This window comes from Numida meleagris, chromosome 12, assembly GCF_002078875.1.
Source record: "Numida meleagris isolate 19003 breed g44 Domestic line chromosome 12, NumMel1.0, whole genome shotgun sequence".
Taxonomy (NCBI): Eukaryota; Metazoa; Chordata; class Aves; order Galliformes; family Numididae; genus Numida; species Numida meleagris.
Genome location: NC_034420.1, coordinates 10199317 through 10218960, shown reverse-complemented (window position 1 = coordinate 10218960; position 19644 = coordinate 10199317). Strand labels below are relative to the sequence as shown.

Genomic DNA, 19644 nt, shown 5'->3' with positions numbered 1-19644 from the left:
AAGCAGCTCAGAGCTGGAGCCACCTGGTCTCAGCCCAGCCTGCCTGCAGGTACAAGAGGGTTTGCCACAGATGCCAGAAGAATCCTCCAAACATCAGAACAAAGAGGGAGAGTGACCTGAGCCAGCTCTGAAACTATTACATTACTTCAGCTGAAGGAGTATTTAGGAAGACAATCAAATGCAGGATGCATGAGCGTTCCTATTTCTTCTAGTTGAGTACTTCTGGTTTTCCCTCATCTTGTCACTGAATACATTTCTACTCCTTTATAGCCAGCCAAGCTATAAAATTCAGCACGTATCCTACATGTTAATTTTGTATTGCCCTAATAATGCTCAGATTTACTGGAATCTATTCTCTCACTGATGCATATTTGTAAGTACTATTAACGTTAATGGGAGTTACCAACTAATTAGAAAGGAGAACAAAATCTAGGCTACAGGATGCAAATTAGAATAGTGTCTATGTCACTTATCTTCCCACTGAGGAATTAGAGTAGAGCAAAAGCAAGAATGGCAACTCTCAATTCTGTTGACTATTGCCTCACGTTTTGCACCAACAAAAGACAATATTTGAAGAAAATAGCCAGCCAGGTTACTGAAGTCTATTGCATAATAGCCAGATCTCCAAGCTAGTTCTCAAGAAGATTTAAAAATTTCTCATCTTGCTCACTTGAACACGCTCAAAGCACAGCTGGGAGGTGTAGCTAACAATTAATATTTTTAACAAGCTGGTCAAGAGAGCGTAGCTCAGCGAGTCTGCGTATTAAAGGGGCATTGTTAGCACACTGCTTGGCTTTTATTAGGTGAAACAATCCAAGCCTACTTCAGTGCATGAAGTGGTTTGGAGGGGTTTTATTTTCATCCTTAAAGTCCAGGGTGGCTTCGGCATAATAAAGGTCATATCTCCTAATCATGGTAATGTTCACACACAGCAATATGAGCTCATTGCAGAGAGCTCCAGCACTCAGAAATCCCCGGTTAGAAGGTGTCACCGATTAAACTATCGCATTTCAAAGGCTTCCATACAGTAAATAGGAAAGAAAAGAAGAAAAGGAACCATGGCCTTTTGTTATTCAAAAAGCTACGGAGAGCGATAATTAACCCATTTTTGTTGAGAAATCATTTGGACAAAAGTCAACGGATTGCCACCCTGTCAATTGTTAAGTCTAGATAAGGACATTATATTCCACTGTACAAAGAGTGACTGAAGATAGTGAATAGAAAGTAGGCCACTACTATGACTTTCCCTAGTCCATCGAAAAAGAGGTCTATTTTTTCCACAAAAGAAGTAATATAGTAAAGGATCTCTTCCTACATTAAAAACATAACTACGGTGCTTGTTTTTGCATTTTGTTAAATATTCAAAGGTACCGCACAATTAGCATGTCATTAATGAATAATTAATTACTGCTAAAACAGCCTTCAGATTTTTTTTTTGCAACTAAATTATTTAAAGAGCAAATAAAATAATGGAATGCAGCTCCTCCACTACCCCCTTAACTCTGTGTTTTCATCAGTGCATTGGTTTGCAGATGAATAGGGGTTTATCAGCTAAGAAAAAAGAAATGAATTTTGAAATACAGGAAGATTCCACTTCCCTTTCCTGTTCCACTGCCCTCAGACTCTCAAAGAAAGCCAAAAAAGTGATGCGGTCCTTGTTAGGATCTGCTAGGATTGCAGGAGTTAGAATATCTGAGGTATGATTCAGAGTACCAGATCTGGACAACGTCTGCCTGAAACAAGAAACAAACACCCCATACATTTTAAAGACTGGCTCTACTGCTACTTCACAGCGTGGTATCCCCAGATTTAGCATGAGCAGTGTATTTTTGTTAATGGCTATTCACCAGCTCTAACGACAGCTACTGTTATTAAAATCTACCTCACCATACAGCCAAGAGTTAAAGAGAAAGTAATTTGTTGCCACTTGCAGATATACATCACTAGTAAGACGTTAGTTTATATTTATAAGCTGCACATCTGTGGATCAGTTGGCCTACCCATCTGTTAACTGCACCAGTAAACAGTGAGTCTGTGAGCTGCGTATCCCTGCATCCATCACAAATTCTTTCTTTAATTGTGTGTTTATGCAACAAACCTCCACTTAAGTGTATTTGAGAATGTTTTGAACAGTGATAATTAGTTTTTATGACTCAATACTACTCTTCTAATACTGATTCAACACTCTTATTTTAAATAGAGACGGCACTTTTCTCTCAGTGAGGCGGTTTTCTCCATGGAGCAGAATTTGCCCCTACAAAGACATGCTGGGAAAACGAATCTCTTCCAGTATTCCCAAGCTACCGGACACCTCCACTCTTCATCAACTTCTCTTTTAGAAGCTGATCCCTGAAATAAAATGCATTAGGAGCTACCAGTCCATCACAAAAAGATGTGAAAGAGCTTAGGTTGTACCAGGCTGGAGAGCAGGGGGTGAAAATGGTAATTTTGGATACACATTCAGCCAGGTACAATACAATTAAGACATGTCCATCTTTAAGCTTGTGAGTCAATGAGACCACTCACCTGTTTAAATTTAAGTTACCCACTTACATACACTACTGATTTTGAGTGCTGTCCTGTTTCCAAGCAGATTTATGCTTGGGTACTTCACCTAATTTCTATAAACAAAAAGCTAATGGATGGGAAAAGAGCCATAAAGTTATACCTCTTACTGTATCTCATTTCACTAAGGAAACATTGCATGCACCTTTTTGCATAATAGGGGATTTTCACGGCATTTTTTCTAATGGCTTCACAGTGAAGTTGTGTACAATACGATGTTCAACTTCATAAAGCATTTAGTTACAGCATTTATTTTGTTTGAGGAACTGAAAGTACACTTACCTACTTATCATTGTGCTGATGCAAATGGCAAAATTTTCCACATGATTAAACATCATTTTCTCAGGGTATTCTGTGTCCAACTGCCTGTTACTTGGTAAATGTTTAGATCAATGCATGGTTGATCCCAAGTCTTGCAAGCCTAAAACCCTTCCATATCTAAATAAACACACAGGTTTACTTAAGTCCAAAAAGAGGACTTAGGCAAGATCTGGAAAGAATCAGCTGGCTCAAAATAAAGAAAGCTAATTTAGAAAAAAGCACATATGTTTGCAATAATATTTTAAACCACGAGTTATCTTTGTGAGCATCTCTTCATTTACTCCTTACCAGAAAGGTGTTTCACAGTGACTCTTGGAGCAAGACGTGCCCACCAGTGAATGACACTGCTCTGCAGAAATCGCCATTGACTGACAGCAGTGACGCCTGCTGGCACTGGCGGCTCCGATAGCTGCCAGAAGCTCCCCTGTAGTTGGGCTTCAGCCACCAAGCTGCTCACAAGTCCAGCATCTGTTCTTCGCTTAACATGACTGGGAGCCGTATGGACACAGTCCTCCTCTCTCATTCCTAGGGGCAAATGCCAGCGTGGTCTTATGTCACTTCCAAGAGGAAGAGCCCTGACCTACGCCATGGCAGTCAGACGACGTGGGACCTTCAACAACAGCAGGCTTAGCAAGCTATGGTGATAATTTCTGGAGAATGTGGCAGCCTAAGGAAACATTTCTCTGTAAATATTATTGTGATTTTCTATTATTATTACAGATATTAAGTAAAGTCAGACTGAAATAACCTTACTGAGTATTTGCAGAAATAAAAGGGGGGAAGCAATCACCCTTTTCCTGTCTCCTAAATCCTTGGCCAGTCCAGCACTCCCAAATACCCCAACCCCTTATACCAACAGTAAGCTTGGCAGGTCACCGGAGCTCAGAGCTAAAAATCACACAGCCCCAAGCTTCCCTATGAAACCGATGACAAGGGCATCAAATTGATGCTTCTGCCAGAGCTGGCGAGAGTACAAAATCTCATTCCTGAGCAGATGTCAGGTAGGGCGAACATTCAATCTCCACGAGGCTTGGACAAAAATGTAGGACAGCAGCACAGAGGTGAAAGAGGTTTGGTGAAAAGATCAGACCCTAAGGCTTCAGCCAAAATATTTCAAAGCAAATTGTGCAGAGGAGACACAATCAACAATTCCACTGAGAAGGAATGTCGGCTTCAGCACACGCAAAAAATCCTTCCACTAATATCCCCCAAATGGAAAAGAAATTATAAACAACATTCACCTCACTCTCCTCCCTCCCTGTCACAGAGATGACCATGATTCTTTACTACACACCTTCAAAAACACAGTCTGTTGCAGATAAAAAATAAAATAAAATCTAACCTAAGAAGTGCGTTCAGAGACCTCCTTTATGCCACCGCTCTGTGTAATGGAAAAATGAAGGTAGAAATCTGTTGAAAAACATTTCCCTGCTGTATTGTGATTGACATCTGACAGTGCTCAGTGGTGTCCTAACTTGGATGAATTTAAATGACAAGCTTCCCTTTATAAGTAACAGAGCTCTTTTTACAATAGAACAGCACGATTACTTCATGGAAAGGAAAAAAAGAAAGAATCAAAGTTTTCCTTCAGATCCCTGGGGGCACCCCTGACCTGTCACCAGGCTACGACCTTCCCTTGTTAATCCATGCAAATCGGATGGTTCTAATTTGCAGCGCCGGTTGCTTTGCCACACCTTTAAATTCAGAGATCAGCTTTGGGATGACGCCCACATCACACGGAGTTCAGATCCCCTTCATGTTGCTGACATTTTCAATGCGATGACAGATGACTTCCCCACCATTCTGGGACAAGGCAGACCACGTCGCCCTCCAGACTACTTTTTTGATTAACATCGAGACAAAAGCCAGCGGTGTTTTGCCTCTTCATTTGGGATTAGCAGCATTGCTGCCATAAGCATTCCTAAGCAAGAACCCCTGGGAAGAGTATCAGATCCCAGGTCAAGGCACAGACCGCCAATATCACGGCTTCGCTAACAGTCACCCATTCGCTTTTATGGACATGAAAAAAAAAGGTATTCACTGTAATAAGCACCGGTTCCAACTGAGAGATATTATGTCAAACTCTAAGGCCCGTTTCAAAACTTTCTCCATTCACGTAACTTAATACACTTTGCGAGCCAAAGAGGGCAATATCACAGAAGATGCTCTATGTTCACCTTCCACGTCACACAAAGGCCATGGAAGCTGTTTTGTCTGGGTTAGTGCAGTGTGGGAGTTCAACTTTTTGCTTTAAATTGGGTCCCTGTCAAGGATACACTGTTTTTTATTTAACCCTAGCCTAGCTTGAGTACAATTTTGTCTATTTTCTCCCATGAAACTCTAGTGTTCATAGTGCTGAAAAACAAAAGACTTTCATGTATAATGAAGAAATGCCTTGGCTGTTTCTAGCACTGATGTGTACGTGCATACCTATCTGTTTAGAAAATAAGTTACTGGAGAGAAATCTTGAAAACCATTTTCATGAAAACCAAAAAGTACATGGGAGTGTCATTATTAATAAAACATTCAAGGAGTTTAATACATGGCCTATGCAATACAACCATTTAATGCATCTAACAATACACTCTGTGTGTAATAATCTTATTTGCTTCCGCCTTGCAATTCTGATGATGCTGAAACCTGTTAACCATCTTTTCAAACAAACACTGAAGGTTGCCAGTTGTGACAGATTTGGACTAATGTTGATGGTAGCATGGGAGTTAGTTAAAGTGATTTGAGAAGCTTGTAGCAGCTTGAGGGGCGGCGTCACTCCAAATATGTAAACAACATTGTCAACAACACAGCCCATCAATAAATGCCACCTCTGTCTCACACAGTCATTATTAAAAAGAGGGGAAAAAAAAGAGAAAAAGGAAAAATAGGAAGGAAGAGAGAGAGAGAAAGTTTCTTTGTCTGCATCCTCAAATCAGCGACATATAGCATCAGGGTTCACTGAAACACTGACAATATGTCAGGAGTGCTTGATTTTTAGCCTTACTGTATTCTTTACAACTATTAGGAACCAAGTACAAGGTTATTATAAGCAACAGAGGCTAAACATACAGCAACACATTTCACAAGCTCACTCATGCTTTGCATCAGAGCTTTCACTTCTATCATAAGTGGATTGTCCCATTTACCCATGCTGATCCAAGCGATCTCATTACTTACAGAAGAATCCTGGCATACAAGGATCATTTTGCCAACTATCACTTACAACATCCCAACACATTCTATTTTTAAAGAAAAACTCATATTTTTCTTCTAACGACTCTTCTATTGAAAAATAAAAATGAAAACTGAAAATAGCTTCTATGGGTATTACAACTTCCACCCATAGGGAGGCAAAATGCAATTATGGAACCAAAATTTTTTTTTTTTTTAAACAGTTCCCACTCTGATGGCCAATGAGAAGCTTGCAATTCCCCCGTCTCCATCCCCTAAGCACATTGCTATATATAAGCGCTGGCAGGCTGCCAGTCTTTGGAGGCTTTGCACCACAAGCATGCTCCATGAAGCCTGCCCATCTGGTTAGCTGGCTAGATCCCTGCCTCCACAATCCACATCTTTGGGCAGTACCAGACCCCAGAATAGCTGTCGATGGGCGAGAACCACTTCAGGGAACAATCTATCCATGCTGATGGACAAGTGACCTGTTCCTTCCCTCCCCCTGTCCTCAAGAGCATTTATCAGAGTGGGTCCCAAAGGCCTTTCACTGTCCCCTGACATACAGAACCCCTTTCCATAAGGTAGGGCTTTCCACAGCAGATCTCAAGAACAGACCTGTAAATTAGCAGGGGAAAGTGCTTTAAAATAAACAACAGCTTTCAAAACAAACCTAAAAGCATCCAGGCCCCAATCCAACAAAACACTTAAATACTTGTGCAGCGCTAGAGAGGGCAGGCAGCTCAACAAATACACAGAGATGCTCAGTAGCCAGAACCACTTCCCGCAGCTCTGCCACAGACTCATCTGTAACCCCACACACATGATGTGAGCCCTACCCTGCCTTGCTTCGCTTCCTCCAGCTGTGAAACTGGGAAAGTAATCCTGCATTTCATCACCAGGAGTATAAGCCACTGGTGTTTATGCAGTGACCAGTTACTGGGATAATGAATCACACAGCTGCTTATACATTTAGCTACATACAAATCCAAATTTCCCAAATACATGGACCACCACCTCTGTTGAGTTTCACTGAAGTTTCCCCTCTAAGGAAGAGTTTGCTCTGTCTTTAACTCTTACAGGACATTTTGAGATATCACGGCTTAAATAGACTAGAAAAAAAGATTATTATACCATTCCTTCTCTTAATGAACAGTCCTCAAATTCTGTCAATATTTAGGACACTGTGATAAGATTCAAAGCTAACTTTATTCCTTTAAATTCAATTCAAGGGACTTCTCACTGAGGAAACAGAAGTATCTTGTTGTCTCCTTTATTATATACTCACATATTAGAGCAAAGGTAATCCTGTGAGGTTTAGGAAATAACTTGGCAAAAAGTGATTTCTAAAGATTAGCTGCAGTGTTGATTAATATTAAAAGATCAAGATCTAGTGGATAGGGAACTACAGAGGGATTCAAGTGATGGGAGATCTAGAAGAGAGTCCTGGCTTAAATACAGACCTCTTTGAAGAAATGGTTTCATCTCAACTGTAAAACCTTAATAAAATAGCTCATCACTCCTACAGATGGAGTAAAATCCATCACAATATCACAGGTAGATTTAAGATTAAGGCTGAAGTAACAGGTGGTTTATTTGTGACACACTCACATTTTCTTTTCCCAGCTTGCAACCTCTCCAAACTCCACTGACTCCCAAAATTCTGCACAGACTGCCAGTGGGGCCATCTTGACAGTGCAGCTAGAGGATAAAGACACCTGCTAATTCTTAAAGTAAGAGACCTCCATTAACATAAGGGATCAGTGACTCTAAACAAGCACATACATTGCCCTAAGATCATTCAGAAAAAGCAGAGCTAAATCCATAGCTGTAGCAGCCTCCCAGCAGCAGCCATGGGAAGACAAACACACAGTGAAAGCTACCATGCAGCTGAATAATACTGCCTAACACAGTTGCCAAAAACTACTCAAGAAGAGGCAAAATTTACCATCACCATCTGGAGCAACAGTGCCCATTTCCTGCAATCAAATGATGAATCCTGCTTCCAAGTTGGGGCTGCAGCCAGAGCACTCACATTGCCAGTGCAATTCCAGGACACGATCCAAGGGTGGGGAACGCGCACATCCATTGTGCTTCGCTGCCTGAGCACTCACCACTGTGCCCTCTGAGCAGTGAAGGTACCCACTCATAGACACCACCACAGGTACCAGAGCTAATGCTGTGATCCACGCATGGAAAAGCACTGCAATTTAAGCAGCGGTGATTAATTGATATGAAGCTGTGTGTTCCTGCCCCTCCCATGGCATCGGAGCAGTTCCCACCTCTGAAATAACAAGGGGTTAAGCTTTGCCATGAACGTGCCAACTACGTTTTTAAGGTTATAAAAATGGGATGCTTACACTTTTCCTAACCCCTCGCCAATGACCAGACCCATATGTAAATTTCACACAGTAGTATTTAGTAGCATAATTAATCCCTACTTTATGTTATGAGTAATATTTCCTATTCCCGACCCTGCAACGTCCTTTAAGAAGATCCATGTTCCAATTAGACTAGCCCATCGGCACTCTTTTAATGAGCAGATTAATCATTCAGATGGGTACAATGGTGTCATCACAGGTTTTAAATATGATAATCTACATCCTAATGGTGCTGCAAAAGCCTTGGCTCACAGCAAAAAAAAAAAAAAAAAGGTAGGCAAAAATTGGTGGTACTTTGTTTTTTGTTCTCTTTCTTTCTCACATGATGCAAGAATACTTGGGCAATGCAGAGGTGCAGCAACAAGGCAGCACTGAGAAAGGGGCTGCTGAGCAGCTTGAGAATTCAGGTGCAGTAATGGTTTTGCAAGGACAGACATCTTCCAGTCCCTGAAGAGCCTCCTGCCACGGGGAGGAAAAGTGTCAGGCCTTCCTTGTCAGCCTAACACGCGAGCTCTGCCCTTACAGCCTTTTCTCAGCCCTTACATAAAACAGATCTAATATGTAAGATCATCATGCAGAAAGTCATTTAATTTTAATAAAAGTAGAGGTCTTCTCAAATACCTGACTTTACTTCACCATTTCCAAAAGGCAGCCTGGATTTTCTTTTTTTTATTTTTCATTTTTTAAAGCTAAAGAGAACCTATTATGAATTATTATTTTTAACTTAATAAGAATTCCAGACTTCTAAAAACTGCATACCGTGGACTCAATTGCATGCAAAGATAAGCTGGCATAGATACTCTCATTCAATCCATGGAAAGAATCCTGCAGCAACATCACCCTCCAAACGAGAAGTGCCAGGACTGTAAAAGCAACCCATGCTCCATCCCTGCTCTGTGTGACAGTTACAAGTCTCTGTGCTGCACCACTCCTGAATTGTGGCTTTGTTCTTTTGGGGCTTGTTTTAGCAACAGGTAGGAGTTCAAGCTGTTTGTTCATCTCTTCAGCTCACCTCAGTAAGACAAGCTCTGCAGAACACCAGCTTCTTTGCAGACGCACAACATTGATTTACACTGTGGTTGATTTTGATGTAGCCAGAAAAGAACCAGCAGCAGACAATCTATCTACAGGTTCCCTTTTAAACCCAGCAAGGAAAGGACAGCAGTGGAAACTTGCCTATGAAAACGCCAGCTATAAACCATGAACCTGTTCTGAGATCCGTCCTCTTGTGAACAGTCCCCATGAAGTCATGACCAAAGCCTGAGCAATTCTTTCATCGCTGTCTGAGGAAGAATGGAATAAGGGATGTAACATTTGGACTTATCTGTAAGGTACCCACACACAACCTATGGCAGAAGGCGACTGTGCGTTCTGCCTCAAGATGCCTTCACATCATTAAAATGTATTTCTCATACAAAGATATCTTTATTTCATATCATTAAAGCAAAATCTCTTCTTCAGCAGCCAAAGCCTGCTCTCCAAAGTCACTGTCAACAGCGTCATTGTATTTTTCAAACTGCATTTTTCAGCTAATTTTCATCCAAAGCCTCCTCATTTTACTTAGATATGTAACTGTAGGAATCAGTTGCACTACTCACTCCATTAAACTGTATCCATCCTGGCCCTTCATCTTTTAGGATCTGATCCAGCCCTCCTCGACTAGAAAGGCAATTGGATCAGAGCCATTTTGCATAACATCAGGAGCGGATTAGGTATTTCAGTCAGGTCCGGGGGTGCGCTGCCGGAGCTCAGTCTGAAATTGCCTACATCAGATAGGCCGAACCAGAAAACCGTTTGCATTTAGGAGGAAGCACTGAAATTACAGAGAGCTGTCTCGTGCACAGGTACTTGCTGGGCTAGGAGACATTATTCTTACTAATGCACCTTTGCTAATGTCCATACCAGAAGGACCTTATTTTTTTTTAGTATAACACTAATGGTAGTTTGTCCATTAAGGTATCTGGAGTCATAATGGGCAAGGAGTCCCTACAGTGAAGAAGCCAAAGGAACAACATTCAGAAGTAATTCCTACTTTAGTTATGAGGATACTGCTATAGCATTTGGTTTTTACTATTTTATTTAAAAAAAAAACATTTTTACAGCACATTGATTTCCACTCATTTTTCAAATTCAGCAAATCATTTTCAAGGAAGCATTTTAGAAGCAGGTAGGAGAGAGAATCAGCATCATCCATCACATGTCCGATTTAGAGGGACCCCCTGACACCCTGGCTGGCTTCTCCACTGCCCTACAACACCTGGCTGCAATGCATCCTTCTTCACCCTACGTGAGAATCTGATTTTGACTGTCACTCTTTACCGAGGCTTTAACTAACACTATCTGTGCAACTCTAGAAACCACATCAAATTGCAGTTTTTCCTGATTTTATAGTAATTTGCATAATAGGTCACCATTAACATGCTGTGCTGAAGGAGAAGCAGCTCAACTGAAAGCTACCTTAAAGGTTTCCTTTAAAATATAGTTAAAATTCTCCCTCTACCCTCGGTTTTGTCAGCCCAGGAGTGAATTAAAGAAATACACATGTAAACAACTATAAATAAATGCAAGAAATAATTATAAAATTAGTTCTAGATGCATAATCCAATGTGATTCATGTTATGTTCCCACCGTGATCCCAGTTCCAGAAGAGTTAATCAACCATAGCAACCTTCTAATCAGAGCAGTGAACTAATGATCCTATTTCTGAGTAATACCAGTCAGATAAGGCTCTCAAAAGGTAGTTAACATCACTTTGGTGGAAAGGCATGACAAGTGCAAGTTCTAGCAGTGGGTAATGCATCATTCATGCCCCCTCTCGTTCTGACATTTTAACGTTATCTTGTTTTACTGTGTCGGCCTAACACTGCCACTGCTGGCAAATTAAACTGTGAACTTACAAAGTGGGTGGCAATAAATACAAATTATGAGAGTTCAAAAGATGTCCCTGGAGGTGTACTGCCAGACATGGAATGTCTCTGGCTTTTCTGTCACATAGCAATAGACAAGACAAAGTGTAGCACAAGCTGAAAAAAAGAATTAACTACATCATGATGAAAAATGAGACATAAATGAAAAGAAAAAAAGGAAAAAGAGGAAAAAAACAAAAGGGAGATGTACTGAAAGGATAGAGATGAACAAATGAGCATACCCTTGAAATAGAAAAAATGATTATTTTTCTTTGGAGAATGAAAGCTATGTAAATTAGGAATCAACAAATGCTGCTTAGAAATATAGACCAACTATAAAACATTGTCAGTATTATTACAAAAATAAGCATCTCTTCCTACAAAACTGCAGCACAGAAGCAGTAGCAGAAATTCTGAACCCCAAATTGCACATTCCTACACTGCCAAAAATGTCACATCTTGTACTGACTTCGCTACAGGAGCGGGATTTCGTCCCATGTATTTAAGGAAAAAAAAACAAGCAACAAAGAGGAAATCACAAAAATTAAGAGCTTGCTGCACAGACTTCTCTATTTTGCACAGGGAGTGGAGCAGGCAGAGGAGCGACTCCCAGATGGGCCCCGCTCAGCACCCAGAGCCAGGCCGTGCTCTGCACTGATCACACTGCAAGCTTAACGCGGACAGAACAGCAAAAAGTTAACATTTCTTCCTTCCCTCGGAAAGACAAAACTTTACATGCTACTAATGGGGTCAGAAAACAACAGATTTTTAATATACCCAAGCCGCAAAGCTGATTCAACTTGGTCTAACACCACTAATGAATCTTATAAAACATTTTATCTCCCCCTCCCACGTTCACAAACCACTCACATGAGGCTCAAAAATCACAATAACATCTTCCCAAAGTGCAGATATCACTCACACCATATGCAGCACCACTCTGTTTATTTTTCCCTATAAACCATTGGTTTCATTGAAACTCATTAGCATCACCTGTGTTAATTACACTAGCAAACCAATCAACGGCTCCTTCTTAATTAGGTTTTCTTTATTAAAGCCGGAAATTGCCAAGGAGACAAAAGTCAACTGGGGAAATTATGTGAAAAGGAGTGTTTATGCCAAATTACCATACAAAATATAATAAGGAAAGGAAACTCTGTTTACAGCAATAACAAACAATATTAATTTTCAAGGTCACTAGCACAATTATTAATTACCTGTCTTACTTTGTTTTGTGATGATAGTTTATTCTGCAAGAGTGGGGTGGCTCATAAAGCATCTTTCAGAGCGCGGCTGCATTGCATTTCAGCTGCCCTAGTCCCTGCCTATGATGGGAACAGTGTTTTAGGAAGTTACTTCTAAGAGCATTTCCCAAATGGGCTGGCACGATGGGAACTCTGAAAGGTTCATAAAAAGCTACAAGGTTGGGCTGCTGCCTCCCTCTGAGATCCCGCAGGAAGGGAGAACTCAGCTGGTGAAATTTGGTTGTTCATCCCTGGTGAGAGGCATCTGGGCGTCCAAGAATGCACCATGAGAAACACCATCACAGATCTTAAGACCCCACAGAGGTGCCTCCTCCCTTGATACCAGTAAAAATGAGTCCCACAGCCCCAGGAGCAGAGTTGGCATGGGCTGAAAGAAGCCCTGCTCCATGTAAGTGGGTTTGCTGAGGGTCAGCCCCTAGTGCAGGGGAAACCTCCTGGTGCTCTCAGATCCGCCACTAGTTTCCACCCTGTGGGTAAGAGCCACAGCCAACAGCATCCTGCTCGGGCTGGGTGGGATTGGGCTGATGCCAGGATGAGGTCAGGGTGCTGGATTGCACAGCGAACGCTGCAGCTATTACTGTAGGAAGTTTGCCAGCTGCTGTCTCTTTCTATGCCCACCTACCAGACCAATGAACCCCTCTGAGCATTTGTTACCACTCCGTATGTTCTCTGCAGGTTTTCCTATGTGCCTACAGTCATGCACACACCCACAAGCCCATGTTGGTGCAGCAACCATTAGACAGCACCATGAAGAACCATCAGATGTTTCCATCAAAGCACTCGGCCACTGACAAGCCTTGCAACCACAATGAAACTTTTCAAGACCTACTGCATTAGAAGAGCGTCATGCACTCTTTTTGGCTTCTCTGAAGCTTCATCTTCAGACTGAAGCAACATATGCTGATTTTTCAGCTGACCAATATGAAAGCCAGTGGCTGAGCTCTGCATTCTTGACCCAGCACGTCAAAGGGAACTACTCAGATATGCCATTCGTGAACTGTAGATTATCCAATGTCAATTCACCTGAAAACATATTTCAAAGGAGCTGGCTGTGCTGCACTACAACCCAGTTTAGCTTTCTAAAAATGAGATAGCCCCACAGTGCTTGATGCACATCTACAGCTTTACAGAGCTTTATTTTGGAAACACCTTATTGATTCCATAGAAAGTTTACATCCTTCATATTTTGCTACCCACAAGGCCATGAACAGATTATTTTGAATTTTGCTGCAGCTAGTGCAGGGTAACATGCATACGTGCTGCTGCTTTATTATGTCAGGCATCTTTCTGTTGTTTTGCAATCGCTTCTACACTGACTGCAAAAATATATCTAGTTTTTAATTAATCTTCACATTCTGACCTACCATTTTCATGCATGCATCCTTACTCAATCACCCATCAGTTCTTTTCGGTCCTGTTAATGCTTATTTTGGGGAAGAATGATTTTCTGCAGCTTTACAAACAGCCATTGTCCTCGCCAAAAACTATTTACTTCTCAGAATAACTTGCCTTTAGCCTAGTTATCTATTATACCATAAGCATCTCAGTGTGCAGTAAGCCCAGTTAGTAAGTGTTCAAACGCACATACCTGTGCTTTATTGCACCAATCCATCACATAATAGGCAATTGTCTCATTTCATAGATAGCTGCTTGTAAACTAAGAAAATATGCTTTTCTCAGGAGTTGTGCTTGTATGGATCACGGCTTTCCTGTATTTATTTTGTCTTGGTCTTACAGCCCCCTTAATGACTCCAGCAGAACACAGAGCAGTCGCTGGTGCCAGGACCCCTGCAGCATCAGCCTGTGCACTGTCTGGCACACCAAGGCTTCAGTGCTCCCCTGGGGTCCCAGGTGAGCCCCTAGGTGCCATGCAACGCAGCAAGGAAAGAGTTATGCTCCAGCAGTCCTTCATAATGGACCAGTATAGAAAATCATAGCTCACTGTAAAGGTGCTTTCCAAGGTTTTGGCCATTTATGACAGACCATTGCATTCTGTTTTAGAAAGAGAGAAGCAATGAAATGTTTGTTTCTTTCATGTTAGGTGGGGGTAAGGAAATAATCACAGAAAATAAATTCCTTCTGCTAGAAATGCATCACAGCTGCAGCAACTCCAGAATGTGTATTTAAAAGACAATTTTAAAAAAAAGTGCTTTCCCTGATAAATCATAATGGCTTTTTAGAGCTCATCATTGTCTGCTACAAGAAATCATATTTAAAACATTTTTAAAATAAGTATTTTGAAGAGTTTTTTTTAAATGAACATTATTTGCCCAAAAGGCCATAATCATTCTGAAATGTATTTTGTAAATCTGCATTTGGGGACTTTTTTGTTAAAAAGGGTGGGTGTTTTTTTTTTTGGCCCAAGAGATCTTAAACAGCTTCTATGGAGCTATCAGAATTTATTGTTTTAATAGGGCTGAACGCAGTTTGGAGCGGGCAAAAATGAGAAAGAGGAAAAAAAGAGGAAAGGAAGCAGAAGCAGCAGACGGATAGGAAATGGAAAAGGGAAAGAAGAAGATGGGAGACTGCCCACACAGCTCAGGCAGCAGGTGCACCAGAGGGGAGCCCGAAATTTCCAGGCAGGATGGATGGGGTCACTTCTCAGCCCAAGGGAATGCCTTGCTGCTCCTGCAGAGTACAGAGATACAACAACTAGGGAGGAAATAAAAGAGATGAAAAGGTCGCCTTGCATGAGCAGGAGCTGCCCTGGGTAAGCACTGTAAATTCTTGCAAAACAGCCTCTGGAGTTTCAATAGCGGGGACTGTCTGAGCCTTCTCCCGTGCCCGTCAGGCAAACAGCCCACACACTGGCCTGTAATGCTGACTAATGATTGAGGAGGAAGAGAAGTGAAGATCCATGCAACGCAGGAAGAGGGCCAGCATCCCACTCATGGCTGGGAGCAGCCAGCAGAGCCACCTCCGACCATGCCCGGCTCATCAGAGATGGCCTGTCCGCATCAGAGCGAAGGGACGAGGAACATTCTCTGTCTGATCCTTCATAATGATAATGACCACGTAGAGCTTCATATCTTCAAAGCACAGCACCAGAGACATTAACTGCCCTGTCTTCAAAGGCAGACTCCAGCAAACCCCCAAGAGGAAATTATGGGAGGGATGAAGCCTCCATCAGAACTGATAGTTGTTGCTGAACAGAAATGCCTGCAGAAAATAGCGAATTTTGCACATGTACACACGTGCATAAATCCACCTACATACACACTCACCAGAGATCCCAGAAACCATAACTGGTGCTGACAGACAGCTTCAGGACACTGCTTTTGATTTCTGTTATCTCAGTACTTTATTTCTCACTTGGGAAGAAAACATTGCGCCTGTAACAAAACTCTGTGTGAAGAGCCAGCTGGCTCCGTACAGGTGAAGCAGGCTGTACACAGAGAGACTGTCCTGACTCGGTGCAGCCTCCCAATGATAAAGCCAACTTTGCTCTGCTCAAGAAATCAGAAATCAAAATGCCCAGGACGCCGAGCAGCCATGGCTGTCACAGCACCAAATCTAAAGCAATTCTGAAGTGCAAGACAGAATCATAGAATCATTGAGGTTGGAAAAGACCGCTAAGATCATCTGGTCCAACCATCAACCCATCACCACCATGCCCGCGTGCTTATACTTTTTTCCCCTTAATATCTGAAGTACTAACTAAAAGCTAGGAAACTTGGTTTGTGCCATATCTTGCAAATATGTCATCAAACCCAACCTTACCATAAGCCAGCTGATACTACAAAGCGTATTAGTTTGAATAAACTAGTGCAAGTGCCTAACACAACAAATTTAAACCATTTTAATCCTTGTTTAAATAGTTTTTTTTAAGAGGATAGTTCATGAACTCCTTATGCAAGCTGTGCTGTCTTCTGAGTCAGATATCCATAGCTCAGAGCAGTAAGAGGATGCTCTCCTTATATTAGCGTAGTGCCACTGGTAAGGAGGAATGTCTCGCCCACAGCCTCTTCCAGGCTCCAATCCCCTGCTCCCACAAGTAGGACAGCTGATGGGAGCAGATGAAATTTGGAGTGCTCTGCTCCTGGCGACCCAGTGGAGTTCTCTCTCTTCCGAGGGACCGGGGGGGTCATTCACCTGCAAATAGGGGACTTCTTTGGGCAGGAGCAGCCTATCTGGCTTAAACTCACAAAAGAATTTTTGTAACCCGTCTTCCCCATAACGCTTCAAGAGCTTAAAATACACTTTGAGGAAGGTTTCAAACACTTCTTTCCCCTCAAATCTGTCTCTGCTTATTCACTGTGGATTCCAGAGGGATGACCTGGATTTCCTTACACACTTTCAAACCAAATTATATCAGCCCCAATTAGGTCATCTTCTAGCTACACCTACAGCTCAGACTACAAAATTTCTTCCCCTACATATCTTCCCCGGGTAGGACTGTGGTCAGAGAAGCCTTCTGTGTTAGAATAACTACTATAAAGCCATATAATGCAGCCTAAAAATGTAATTATAATTGCAATGCCAAAAGCAAGCCAGTCAATATCTTCGAGATTCTAATAGTTTCAAGCACTATTACCTTAACGGTCTCACATCACAGTGCTGATTAAAGAAACATTTTGTCTTTTTATCTGTATTCAATGGAGAGTGTAATCATTGGAGCATAGAAAGCTAAAACATTTATTAGGAAGTATACATCTCAGGTCAGGCAGCAAAAGTCAATTCTGAAGTGGCAAAGCTGCAACGTGAGGCTGGGTCCCATTCCCATCACACTCCCTTCCCCTCCAGCATCACTCACAGAAAAGAGATATCTGTTCAGCAACGTCAACAAGGCTGGCACGTGGAGATGAGATATATAACTAGTCTCAAATGAGGAAAATACACTTGTGTGGGGTTTTTTGTTTTGTTTTTAATTGAGCAAATCTCCCTTTACTCAAACTAGCACTGCTCTTCCTCCAGAATTAAAATACTGAGGCTGTGCTCCCGTTTTTCTACTGATAAGTTTGTTTTTTCTTTTTGCCTAATTGCTTAACTATAAATCCACACGCACTCTATTATCCATAGCCTACTGCAATATTCCTCAGGGCACATGATCAGCAATCAGAAAGCTTGAAAGATGGCCAACATAATCTTAAATATCCCAGTGTATTACCAAATCAGTATTTCAAATTTAGTGGACGTACTCAGATATGTTTTCCTCTCTGCAAGAGGCATCACGTAAGTGGCAAACAAGATACAGAAGATCGATTATTTAGCATAATTGCACAATCTAATTGTATGGATTTTAAATGGAACAAGGAGGGGAAAGATTAAAATCATACAGCGCAGCAGTATACTTTCACAGAGCGCATGAAATATATTTCCCCCAATTAGTGGAACAATGGAAATATTTACTGTCAATTCAGTGAAGATATTCTGGAACGAGAGTCAAGCAAAATCCAGATCAGCAGAGGGGCGAATCATTTTATCATAAAGGAAAAAGAAAGAAAGGAAAAGAAAGAAACTTGCATGCCCTGCTCTCTGGGATGCTTCATTTCAGAAGCACACTCGGGGACCTCACGACCACAGGAGCACGCTGGCTGCCCAGAAGACAGTAAAGCATCCACATGCGTGAAATTTATGCACGCGTGTGCCACCAGTTGCCAACGTGGAGCCCGCGCAGTGCATCCTGCAGATTAGCCGAGGTGGAGAGGCTCCCCGGTCTCAGATATTAAGTAGAAGCGCTAACCCTGTCACACGCACCGGGCAGACAAAGGCAGAGAAGCACGGCTGCGCTCCGCCGTACCACGGGTTAACTGGCATTTCTAATACTTTTCACCTAGCCCGGCTTGACAGATGCCTAACCTTCGCTGCCGAGTGGAGACAGCCTGATGGGCCTCGGCCATACAGGGGGAAAATTTTTGATGCTTCCCACTTATGACATGATTGATTTTCTTTCAGCGGCCCTTCACTTTTGGCTGTGGCGAAGGCTGCCTGCCTGAGCCCCCGCGTGCCCTGACCTCGACATATGGCCGCTGCGAGGCTGAAAACTGATGACGGCAGAAACCTAAAAAATCAATAGGCCCTGTCAGTCAGCGGGGAGGCGAACGTCTTTTAAAAACCCAATCACGACATGTACTTGCTGCATGGTGTGGATCTACTGCACACTTGAGAACACACTGAATTCCCAATTTTTTTTTTATTATTTTTTTTTTACTCCTGTGTTAACGCAGCATTTACCTATTTATTCCTTAACCTTTTATCCTGTAAGAAAAGCAAGCAAAGCATGTCGTTAGGATGGAATCTCCACAATATTAAGAGGAAAAAAAAAAGAATCCCTGGGAGTAATATGAAATAAATAAGGAACAACCTCCCCATTGCCAACATAAACACCGACATCATTATTTTTGACACTATCTGGAAAGAATTTAGCTATAGGGAGTTCCACAACTCCCTATGTCTAACGTAGATGTAGTGTGAAACATACAATTATCAAACTGTTTTAATTTACTTTGCGGGGGGGGGGGGGTGAAGTACTGTTTTGGGTTTTTATTTAGGAGAGTTTTTTTAATTTTGTTTCTAAAATATGTAAAAATGAATAGAATTCACTATTGGTTCTGCATCTCACCGATCTGCCATCCTGCACACACACCAGTGAGAGGAAGTTACTGGGTGCACCGACCTCAGCTGGAGATCCCATTGGCCATTGGTGCCAACAGCACACAGCTGAACACTGCCAGTTGGGGAAGGCGAGCATTGTATGAGACAGGCAAGTGATATAACATACACTGATTTGATTTCTATGTTTTTCCCCAAAATGGTCTTCTAGAACTCTGATGAAAAGCCAACAAACAAACAGAAACCCAGCCACGACAGATTTCCACTCTAGATTGGAGAAGGTGATGTCCAACCCATTAACACCTCTGTGATTTACCTAACTGTGCTGAAGTTTTAGAGGAAAAGACATTATCCAAAAAACCATGTCCTCACGCAGGAAAAGAATAATAAAATAAAACAGAAAAAGAAAACTGAAAGGAGATGGATGAGAAATCAATGCATTACCAGGATGCATTTTTAAAATCCACCAGAAGTCAGGAATATTTTCTT

At 41.9% G+C, this 19644-nt stretch overlaps 1 protein-coding gene across 9 annotated transcripts in view; it reads right to left on the bottom strand.

Moving 5' to 3' along the window:
- EBF1 (early B-cell factor 1) overlaps positions 1-19644 on the bottom strand; it is a 268731-nt gene that overhangs the window by 169289 nt on the left and 79798 nt on the right. The gene's annotated exons all lie outside the window — the stretch shown is intronic.